Source organism: Lactuca sativa, chromosome 7, assembly GCF_002870075.4.
Source record: "Lactuca sativa cultivar Salinas chromosome 7, Lsat_Salinas_v11, whole genome shotgun sequence".
Classification (NCBI taxonomy): domain Eukaryota; kingdom Viridiplantae; phylum Streptophyta; class Magnoliopsida; order Asterales; family Asteraceae; genus Lactuca; species Lactuca sativa.
In genome coordinates, this window is record NC_056629.2 from 152,437,446 (window position 1) to 152,450,369 (window position 12,924).

A 12,924-nucleotide genomic window follows, 5' to 3' on the forward strand; every position below is an offset into this window, starting at 1 on the left:
GCCAGAGAGAGGGAGATTGATCTCGAGATGGAGAGGAAGAGGAAACCGGAGGCGGTTTCGGGTGCAGGCAGTGTGGGCAAAAAGCCCAAGGTTTCAGATCACAGACCTAGGAGTCAGCAGAGCCACGGTCGATGTGGCAAGTGTGGGAGATTGCACGAGGGAGCGTGCAAGGCAGGGAGTTCCGGCTGCTACAAGTGCGGTCGGATTGGGCATTTGAGTAGGGATTGTACGGCCCCTGCCACTACGGTTACAGCATCGGATCTGATTTGCTTTCAGTGCAATCAGAGGGGACACAAAAGGTCCCAGTGTCCCAGTTTAGCTGCAGCAGGGAAGGTGCATGCACCCGCCCCTGCTACCTTGAGGATCACGGATGGCCGTCAGGGCCGAGCTGATGCGCCGGTGGCGAAGAGCAGGGCATTTCAGATGACAGCAGAGGAGGCGCGAGCGACTCCTGATGTGGTGACGGGTATGTATCTTCCCTTTTATCTCTTTATTATTATTGATTAAATGTTGCTTATGGTTGTATGTTTTATTCAGGGTCGTTCTCTGTGAACGGCATTTCTGCTTTGGTATTATTCGATTCGGGGGCTACCCGATCATTCGTATCTCTTGCGCTTAGCAAGAGGTTCAGTAGAGCTCCAGGGAAACTGGATTGCCCGTTAGAGGTGGAGATAGCAGATGATAGGACCGTGAGGGTCGACAAAGTATATAGAGGGTGTTCCCTTCAGATATTTGAGGAGCAGTTTTCAGTGGATTTGGTTCCGATTCCCCTGCGCGGGAATAAAGTTATTGTGGGAATGGATTGGCTAAGCCCCAACGGGGCGATGATTGACTGTGAGCTTCAGCTTGTGAGGGTTCGCACTCCCAGTGGGGGAGAGATAGTGGTTCAGGGCGAGAGGCCCCAGCGAGGATTGACTTTCTGCTCGGCCGCTAGGGCGAGGCGCTACGTTCAGCAGGGTTGCGCCGGTTATGTAGCCTACGTCTTGGATGCCCGGGATAAGGGCAAGACGACGATCGATGATGTTCCTATTGTTCGAGATTACCCGGATGTGTTTCCCGAGGATTTGCCGGGGATACCTCCTGAGAGGCAGGTTGAGTTCAGGATCGACCTGGTTCCTGGTGCGGCTCTGATAGCCAAAGCACCATATCGACTTGCTCCCCCTGAGATGCAGGAGTTGTCTACACAGCTTCAGGAGCTGTTAGACAAGGGTTTCATTCGACCGAGCAGTTCGCCTTGGGGAGCGCCGATCTTATTTGTGAGGAAGAAAGACGGGTCGCATCGGATGTGTATTGACTACCGGGAGTTGAACAAGGTAACGGTGAAGAACCGTTACCCACTTCCGAGGATAGATGACTTGTTCGATCAGCTCCAGGGAGCGTCTTGGTTCTCCAAGATCGACCTACGCTCCGGTTACCACCAGATGAGGGTCAGGGATGAGGATGTACAGAAGACTGCTTTCAGGACCCGGTATGGTCATTATGAGTTTGTGGTGATGCCATTTGGGCTCACCAATGCCCCAGCCGCGTTCATGGATCTCATGAACCGCGTGTGTAGACCGATGCTGGATCGGTCAGTGATAGTGTTCATCGATGACATCTTGGTGTATTCCAAGACGCAGGAACAGCACGAGGAGCACCTGCGGGAGGTGTTGGAGACTTTGAGGAGGGAGAGACTGTTCGCTAAGTTCTCCAAGTGCGAGTTCTGGTTACGCGAGGTGCAGTTTCTTGGGCATCTCGTTAATCAGAAGGGTATTTTGGTTGACCCGGCCAAGATTGAGGCCGTGATGCAGTGGGAGGTCCCGAGGTCTCCATCTGAGATTCGGAGCTTCCTAGGATTGGCAGGGTATTATCGGAGGTTTATTCAGGATTTCTCCAAGATAGCAGTGCCGCTCACCCGACTAACCAAGAAGTCAGTAGTTTTTCGTTGGGGGCCTGAGCAGCAGGCGGCGTTCGAGACTCTCTGGCAGAGATTGTGCGAGGCTCCGATCCTTACCTTGCCAGAGGGTGTTGAGGATTTCGTGGTCTATTGTGATGCTTCGATCACCGGTATGGGAGCAGTGTTGATGCAGCGAGGCCATGTGGTGGCTTATGCTTCGAGACAGTTGAAGCCTCACGAGGCTAATTATCCTACCCATGATTTGGAGCTGGGAGCAGTTGTATTTGCCCTCAAGATATGGAGGCACTACCTGTATGGGGTCCGCTGTACTATCTACACGGACCACAAGAGTTTACGATACCTTATGGATCAGCCGAGTTTGAATATGAGACAGAGGAGATGGTTGGACGTGCTGAAGGACTATGACTGTGAGATCCTGTATCATCCAGGGAAGGCCAACGTGGTGGCCGATGCCCTGAGCCGCAAGGTGTCGGCGGCCCCTATCAGGGATTTGTGTATGAGGATGACGGTAATCACTCCTCTGTTGGAGCGGATCAAGGAGGCTCAGATGGAAGGTCTCAAGGAGGAAAGGCAGAAGTGCGAGAGAATAGTGGGTCGAGTAGCTTCGTTCGACTACGACAGCCGGGGTTTGATGACGCTTCATGGTAGGGTGTGGGTACCGTACTGGGGTGGGGTACGGCAGATATTGATGGACGAGGCTCATAAGTCTCGATTTTCTATCCATCCAGGGGCGACGAAGATGTATCGAGATCTTCGACCTGATTATTGGTGGCCCTGCATGAAGCGGGACGTCGCTTGGTACGTTGAGAGGTGCTTGACCTGCCGGAAGGTCAAGGCGGAGCACCAGAGACCTCACGGCAAGATGCAGCCGTTGGATATTCCCGTGTGGAAATGGGAGGACATCACCATGGATTTTATCACCAAACTTCCCAGGACCGCACGTGGAGTAGATTCGATATGGGTAGTGGTGGATCGGTTGACGAAGAGTGCCCATTTTATTCCGATCCAGGAGAGTATATCGGCGGAAAGGTTAGCCGATATCTATGTGCGAGAGATTGTGGCACGTCATGGAGTGCCGGTATCGGTAGTGTCGGACCGAGATGTTCGCTTCACGTCCCGATTTTGGAAGCGGTTTCACGACGAGATGGGTACTCGTCTCCATTTCAGCACCGCTTTCCATCCTCAGACTGACGAGCAGAGTGAGAGGACGATTCAGACTCTCGAGGACATGCTTAGGGCATGTGTTCTGGATTTTGGGGGCTGCTGGGATACGTATCTTCCCTTAGCGGAATTCTCGTATAACAACAGCTATCATGCGAGCATTGATCGACCTCCTTTTGAGATGTTATATGGCAGGAAGTGCAGGACCCCGATTTGTTGGGGCGAGGTCGGTCAGCGGGTCATGGGGAGCACCGAAGTGGTGCTCAAGACGACGGAGCTGATCCAGCAGGTCCGTAGTAGACTGCAGACTGCGCAGAGTCGGCAGAAGAGCTACGCCGACAGGAGGCGTTCAGACTTGGAGTTCCAGGTGGGAGACATGGTTCTCCTGAAAGTCTCACCTTGGAAAGGTGTCATCAGGTTCCGGAAGAGGGGCAAATTGGGCCCCAGATTTATTGGTCCTTTCAGGGTTTTGGCCCGGGTGGGTCGGGTTGCTTATCGGTTAGATCTTCCGGAGGAGCTCAGTTTGATACACAACACCTTCCACGTGTCGCAGTTGAGGAAGTGTTTAGTGGACGAGACAGCGGTCGTTCCCATGGAGGATATCCAGGTCGATAGCGGCCTGAATTATATCGAGAAACCGACAGCAATTTTGGAACGAAAGACCAAGACCTTGAGGAACAAGGTAATTCAGCTGGTAAAGGTGCAGTGGCAGCATCGGAAGGGGTCTGAATGGACATGGGAGGCTGAAGAAGAAATGAGAACGCACTACCCGGAGTTATTCGCAGATCCAGCCGTAGCAGACTTCGAGGACGAAGTCTGAAACAAGTTGGGGAGAATTGTAACGACCCGTTTCCGGTATGTTAATTAATTTGTTTTGGGCTAAGTTTTCAAGAGGGACTCGGCGAGTTCTAGCCTGACTCGCCGAGTCGGGTCGCGCATCTTGGGCACGCGGGAGCCGGCGACTCGACGAGTCCATATCCTGGACTCGGCGAGTCCATCCGTCTGGGTGAAACCCTAACTCCCCGGGTTTGCTCACTATTTAAACCCCATTATAGCCTCCATCTCGTCACTTTCCCCCTGAGAGCACTGTGAGAAACCCTAAACCTTCCTCTTGTGAGCTTATAAGTGATCTTATTCCATTTTGGTGAAGGGGTGAAGAAGGAGAAGAAGAAGGAAGCAAGGAAACGAGTTCTAGTGCCAAGATCCAAGTTCAAGTGTGAACTTATTCAGGTATTTTCGGAGTCCCCTTCTGGTTTCATGCTTAAACTTCCATTAGAGCTCTTTTAAGGGCTATTTGATGCTTGTTCCAAGCTTTATGCTTGCTTGATTGTATTATTATGCCGAAATACCTTTGGATCTGAGTGTTGGGGTGTTGAAGAGTCCAGATCCACTGTCTTTTTGGGGTTACATTGCTTATTAGCCATGGATCTACCCTTATTGTGCATATTTGAGTCTTATTTCCCTCATTCATGTAGTTGTGCACGTAAAGTTGGAAACTTTACGTGGTAAAACAGCTTAATGGACCTAGATCTATCTTTTGCATGTGTTGGATTCAAGAGAAATCGAGTAAAAATATGTTGCATGGCGGCGACTCGGCGAGTCGGAAGAACGACTCGACGAGTCACGTCGCGGGTCCCGAGTTCTCCAGTTTCTTCAGTGTCGAGTGGACTAGGTGAGTTAGGGAGTGGACTCAGCGAGTTATGAGTAGACTCAGTAATGGAGGGACTCGGCGAGTTGTTCATACAACTCGGCGAGTCCAAGGCAATCTCCTTAAGGATTAAGAACAACTCGTCGAGTCTGTTCATCTGACTCGGCGAGTCGGATGAAGATCATCTGAGTTCTTGGATCCAGAGGGTACTCGTCGAGTCGATGCCACACTCGACGAGTAACAGCATGTAAGAGTTGAACGGAGAATCTAGGACTCGGCGAGTCGGGTATCCCGACTCGGCGAGTCAGACCTGAGTAAGTCAACTTTGACCAAGGGTAAAAGGGTCATTTTACCCTGAGTATAGTGCTAGTGATTGATTGAGTGTGTTTATGGATTTGTAGCCGAGGAGATTCAGGAGCAGCAGCCGTTAGCTTTCCGAGCCACACACTCATCCGCTAGCTTACGAGGTGAGTCTCCTTTCTGTAGGGACGGGTCTAAGGCCACAATGCCGGCCCGTCCAGTTAATAGTAGTTTCCGGACTTCGGCCCGATGTAGTAGTTCGTATGTTTGATGCCTTCGTGGTTCAGACACGTTTTATGTGCTATGTGTATGTGTTGGTGTTCCGGGCCACGGCCCGATGCAGTATGCTATATAAATGGTTATGATATGTTATGCTATGTGCAGTCAGTCCCGGACCTCGGTCCGATGCAGGGGACACGGTCCCAGCCAGTTCCGGACTTCGGTCCGAAGCAATCAGTTTCGGACTTCGGTCCGATGCAGTTAGTTCCGGACTTCGGTCCGATGCAGGGGACAAGGTCCCAGTCAGTTCCGGACTTTGGTCCGATGCAGTTTCCGGGCTTCGGCCCGATGCAGTGGGCAAGGCCCAATATGTGTTTATGTGTTATTGTATGGTATGTGGTAGTTTGGGGGAGCTCACTAAGCTTCGTGCTTATAGTTTCAGTTTTGGTTTCAGGTACTTCCGCAAGCAAAGGGAAGAGCTCTGGATGACGGCATCGCACACACCACCGCCTCAGCTTTAGCCTGGGATTGATTTAGATGTTTGATCTGATGTAGCATGATTCAGTTGTTCCGCACAGTATTTTACTATGTTTTGGAATACATCACGTATGGCTTTATTATATGATGCTCTGATTGCAGTTTTTGATTATATTAAAAACAAAAATTTTTGGGTCGTATTTTTGGGTTGTTTCAGGATGTCATCGACAAAACAGAAGCATAAGCATAACTTACAGTAATTAAACAAGTGGCCTAATACTCCTTGAATCTCTCAGCATAATGTATCTTTCATATAGCCACCTGTGATACAATAAACTGAGTGGATCAGGTTGAGAAAACTGGTGAGTACATAGGGATTTCAATCTCACAATGTGATAATAATGTATATCTCAAACCTGCAAATCCAACTATTATCATTAATATAGATATATCATATCTCTAAAATAATTTATCCCATCCCATCGATTCCCACGTACAGATCCTATACAACGATCTTACAAAATCTAGCCTAAAGGATCAATATGAACAACAAACTGACGACATTGCTTTGGATATTCCCTGGCAGCAAACAAGGATCAATAAATACATCAAATGAGGGGAATGGAATAAGTTTTACCACGAACCTCCATTCGTATAAACAACAAGACAATTAAGTCAGTGGTGGTTATCTAGATAACTATGCCTAGCAGTGGTCTGACACCGTGAGGTATTTTACCCCTAGACTCACCCTATTCGGCAATACAACATCACATATACCTAGTAGTGGTCTATTTGTGATACACACTATAAGGAAGTCTACAAAGTTCCCTCAATTACTTCATGAAAGGAAACGATGAAACACAAAGCTCATCAAAAGAAAAAGTATAGGGAAATACTAATAAAGTACTCCTGAACACTTTCGTACTCCGCCACATAATAGTGTCAAAAGGACTTTGTACATGATAGTACTTCTGGCACATTATAGTACTCTGATATGAATAGGACTTGTACCCCGGAACATAATAATGCCCCGGCACAAGCAACACCTGAGATACAAATCTTTGGAAAAGACTTGGTACATAGAAAGTACTCTTGTACGTACGACATACTCCATTGATCATCGATCTCCTCGAACAGAGTTTCTACTCTCTATTCCGATAACACACGTACCCTTAATAAGATACTACCCAATATCCAAACTTAATTAAACTAAGCGTCTATTTTAATTAAGTCTTATTCCATCACTAAGCAAGCCTTAATGCTTATAATCAACTTTCAATACTAACTCTATTTTGGCAACACTATCCTAATTTATTGTAATATTTTATATAGAGTATTAAGTATTACCATACATTTATCTTTTCATTTATAATACTTCTATTATTATTATCATGTAAATACATCTTAACACATATAGAACCATGTATGGTTCGCATAGCGTATATCATCAAATATACATATAACACATATTTCCAGATAATAAGCATATAACTCACATATAAACTTTCAACATATATTTAATACCTTTATTAATACTTGTATTAAAATCATGTGCATAAAAGGGACAATGCACTTACTTGTTAAAGCGACGACTTGAAATTTGGGCAGCGCCTCACTTCTAAAAATTGTCTTTTCCTTTGACGTAACCTAGCATTGTTATCACTAAGTTTTAGTCTAATATTTATTGCAACTAATTATTAGTCTAGATTCATCATTAATTCAAAGTCTACTTCAAGATCTATCAAGTAAGGAACAACCAAGTAGGATCATATCGGAGGTAATGTCCATTTCGTATACGAAGTATACTGTTTGGAAATCCCACTTTAAACATCTCACTAAATCACAGCCTAGACATTATCTCCGTAAGTAGATCAATCAGTATAACGACTTGGAATCACTGATAAATCTTTTATATAGGTTTATAATAATGATAACGAACTTAAACATAAGTTATACTTAAATTATGGTAAGCATAACTCACTTACAAGGGGTTTTAGCGAGGAATCGGGCTCTATGCGAGCAGAACATCTGAGCCGAAAGCTCTTCTTCTCGGGGCCTTCTGGCTCTCCGGCATTTGCTTCTAACACTAAGGAGGTGCTAGTGAAAAACTTAGAGGGTTTGGGTTGTTTGGGAGAGAAAGGTTTAGAAAGGCGTGAGATAAATGAGTGAAAACGAGCTCTATTTATAGGATGAGATTTCGAGTTACGTTGGGCGTAATTTAGATGTATGCATGGCGTACTGTTGTATGATGGGTGTACACATGCCACGTGTCGCAATCTTGTTCCAAGATATGGGGAAGAAGTAGTGGCTGAGATTGTGCCACGTATCACTCCGGGGTTTTAATCTAAAACTAATTATCTTCTAAAATCCGTAATTTTCGCATACGAGCTCCTTTTTTGACATTCATTACATCCACGCGTAGGTAGCAACGTGATCTACAACTTTCTTTTATACACCGTCAGCTAATTTTGACTTTAATTTTTGAAGTTATATTTTAACAGACTTAGACAGTTAAAGTTTGTCAAAAATTCATAACTTTTTCATCTGACATCCGTTTTCGAATGTCTTTATATCGATCGTTCTAAAATTCGATTTCCAAGATGTGTACTGCTACGCTAAATCTTAGAAAATTCATAACTTCCTCAAATGAAATCATATTTGGACGTTCTCTATATGCACACTATTGATTTAACGTCTACTACGACTTTTATTTAGATTTCTAAAAGGCTAAAAAGTATTTCATCAAAAATTCACTTTTTACGTTACGTAGAGCCATGTCGGTTTAGTCGCAAAACTTCGACGGGTCATAACTTCTTCGTTATAAGTCGGATTTTAGCGTTCTTTATATGTACAGAATCCTTGTGACATATACTATAACTTTGGTTAAGATTGTTTACTCTAAATAATATTCTATCAAAAAGTCATTTTTAACGTTTATTGTCTCTAAATTGACTAACCCGAATCTGCGAGCGTTACAATTATCTCCCATTAGGATGATTACGTCCTGAAATCATCAACAAAACAGTACATTTACTCAGATCATCATCAGAACAAAGCATGAGAGATTAAGAACCTTTTACTCCGCCAACGCACGACCCCAAAAGGAAGTGTGGTCTCGGAAGAGAATTCCTAAGATCATTGGATATGGTAACAAGGTTTAGAGAAAGTTTGATCTCAATTGCATGATGTACAGATACTACATTTCTAGGAACAAAGAATCCACCATTACAATCACAGATGCAGACTTTCCTTCGATCAAACCAAATGACATTCTCACTTTCGAGATCGTCAATCATGTAAAACAAGCATTGGAGCCTACAGTACTGTAATAAATTTCCTAAAGGACTATATTGATGAATTATGTAGATCCAACATTGAATTTTCTTACCTTTTCGGAACAAGGAGCATTCTAGCAAAAATACTACTAAAATTCCTGAAGCACAAATCTTAGCAGAAGGCCCCATTGAAGTACCGGAACTCGGTTATGTCTATCTCAAAAAGAAGACTAATCAAATAGAATTCTTTAGAGTTCTTAATAAACACCTTATTCCAACAACGATCCTTCAAAAGTTCATTTCCAATGCTGCCAAAAGTGAATCACCCGAGCATGTCAAGAAGAAGTTCATTGAGCATCTCAGATAGCACTTAGAAGTTCGAAGTTGGCTCCAAAGTGCTTATCTCTTAGTATTTGATGAAGCTAAGTGAAGAGTTGTTTGATTGCTAAGGTCACTTAGGAGTAGATTTTTTATACATGAAAGTGAACATCTAGGAATTCGAAGTCAAGCCATTCTGAAGTGATGTGCATTCTGAAGTGTGATGAGTTTTGAAATGAAGCTACTTCCGAAATGAAGTTATATTTGAGAAACACCTTGTATTCAGTGCTATTTTGAGTCTGTATTAGCATTAAATGTTTCTTATCTTTTAGTCTTTGTTTTATTGTAAATATCATGGGACAAGATCAAGAAAATTGTGTGTGTCACGTTTTTGACTTTTCAGCTTTACATAGTCCATGCAGTCTTGTTAGTTTGTCTTTTTATCACTCATTAGCTATTTAAGGAGATGTGATTTTCATGCAATGTAACAGTTAGAGCAACATTCTCTTTCACACCAGTACCAAGTATCTTGCAAGTCAAATCATTCTCTCTGTCATTCTCATTGTTCTTAAATTTCTTTACATTGTTCATACTCATTTACTTGAGTACTTTGTTGAACTTCTTACTTCAAGGCAATATTGGTTTACCATACTTGACTGGACTCTTAATATTAGCAACAGAGATTGATCTTAATTTAGTTCAAGGTTTGAGTTTTCAAACCTATTCCGCGCACATATTCTTGCACTTTCATCTGCTCCAGCCTGCACTTCATCCAAAGTTGCAGCTCAATCTCCCGCTCTCGGGGTCTAGCAATCATATCCTCCAAATTCTTGCAGCTAGATAGGCTCATAAGCTCATGATTATCATCCCGTAACATATCATGGTACCTTGTCTTTCTCATCTCCTCATTTGTTGCATACTGTGTAACTAGCAAAGGTCTCTCCCTAAATGTAGTGGTGATCTCCGCCACAGTCTCATTCGTCTGGTGCAGGTCTTGAATCTCCATCACCAACTGTTACACCTCAATAGTTGGTGCAACTCTGTCTCGAACCTCACCATGAAATCATCTAAAGTCGTGGTCGTCATACTCGTCGACCCTAACTGTCCTACTACAATCTCGACCTAAAAAGCCCTTATATGCTCATCCAAAAGTTTCATGATCCCCCTCTTTGATGGTACCAAACATCACAGGAGTCACATCCAAAATACCATGAGTAATCTCAGACGAAACGAACTCGCGAATCCTCTCATCAAACGGGTCAACCCCAAATCCTACACTTGAACCAGAACTATAACCTCCTCCACGAAAGCTTAGAACATACCCAACGAGTCCTCATTCTACAGATTTCCTAGAATCTCTGTGACTTTCCTTGATTCAAGTATGAATCATGTGCTTTCAGTAGTATGATCCCAATACTGCCTTCCACACCTATCCATACTTTCCTCAAGGATTATCTTGAATCCTCTAAGTCACCTTCTCAAACTGGTACTCCAAGTACCCACTAAAAAACACATCGAAACCTACTAAAACACTTCCTAGGCTCTCCTAAGTTCCTCGCCCCACCCTGCCATCAGTTGTTGAAGAACCTCTACTAATGTCAGCTAACTGCTTCATGAATACAATTACATGCAACAAAGCTTAGATAACCCTTCGACTAAAAGACTCAACCCTATAACGGTTAGACTCAAACGAGAGTTGCAAAATAGGGTCAAGTTAATCACTCAAAGATTATTTAACCTTTATTGCATGTAAATTAACATATTCATGTAATAATCAACTCAAGTCAATATAGGTCCCACAAAGTACAAAGCAAGCAGCATCCGGGCATCGAGAAATCTAAAATAGTGCATCACCTAATCAATCCATTCTATCCAATCATCATATATCCATTCTAACATGCAGTTCTAAAAGCTCAACCAACAAGCATATAAAGGCATCTCTCCTGGTATTCTACCATGCAATCCCGAGCAGATCCTTAGCCCTATTCTAGCATGCAATTTTCATAACATATAACATAACAAGATGTATGGGCATTCTAAGAATCACTTATTTGATCTCGACTGATTCCACGCATCGCACCCTTTTTTATAAAAAAAATCATTTAGAAAATTCATTTTCTATCCAAAAGATTACCAATTCCTCAGTTTGAGTTTAGACACACCGAAGAGTGTGCATAGATCCCTCAAACCAAGGCTCTGATACCAACTTGTAACGATCCAAAAATACTGAGTAAAATTTCATTATAAATAAATTAAAACAATTCTTTCAATGTTCCAAAAGACTATTAGAGTCAAAGTATTCTCAAAACATCAAAGTAATTTGTAAACATTCGGTACAGAATAAATCTCCAGGGGATACAGTGCGATCAAGTCGCGCCCTTCCTCTTGAAAGCGAAAGTACCTGAAACCATAAACATAAAACTGTAAGCACAAAGCTTAGTGAGTTCCCCAAAATACCACATACCATATATACATCGAGCCCTACCCGGCATCCATCAGTCCCTTCCCGACATCGGTCCATGCCGACATCCATCGGGCCCCGCTCGGTAACCATCAGGATCCGCCCGATTACAGTCATGTAACATGTAATGGCCCTACCCAACACATATAGTGGGTCCTGTCTAAACATACATACAAATAAATGCAAGAGTCACAAAGACAGTTAGCATACTACAAACATAATCCATTGGGCCGGAATTGATGCCTTTGACCCACAAATAATGTGATGAGACTCACCTCAATCCGAAGATAACCAAATCTAACACTTGTTGCTGCTACAAAAGCTCCTCACACTAAACATATCCAGACAATCCTAATTAACAATTAAGGTGATAACTCATAATCAAAGTTCCATTTCATATTCTCTTTCTCTCTTTAGGGTAAAAGACTATTTTACCCTTCCAAGGCTAGACACCCCCTCCCCCCCCCCCCCCACACACACACACACCCAAAACTAAAAAATAATTAAAAACATGACAAAATGATCAAAAATGACCAATAACACCTTCTGATCGTACACCATACATACTCTAGCTCTACGCTATGCGTAGAGCCTTCCCATAGAAAACAGGGCAAGTTCACGCTACGCGTTGCATAATCCAAGGTTACACCATGCGTAACCAAGCAGTTGCTAAAATCCCTTTTTAATTGCTTAATACATTAAGACATTTCACTGAAACCATAAATCAGGTCCCTAATAGCTCCATAATGAATAAAGTTTCCAACTTTATCCATTAAGATGGTCCAAACAACCGACATCTAGTCTTTAAGCATCAAAGGGACCAAAAATACATATTTCTTAACTTAATACATGAAGTCCAAGTATCTAACCTTCATATCTGAATCAATATAATGCTTAAATAGATAAAGTTTCCAACTTTATCCATAACATGGTCACAAACTTTGAATATCTAAACTTTATGCACTAAAATGACCAAAAAGTGACAAATATGACAAATGACTAGATTTATGAAACTAATGAGCAAAGTTAGAAGCTTCTTACTCACAATGGTCTAGGAATGATGTAATTTTGTTGGATCTATACTTGAACTCTTCTTCTATACATTTTACCACCACTTTGCTCTTTAAGATTCAACCTTCTAATAGAGAAATAAGCTCATAAATGATGT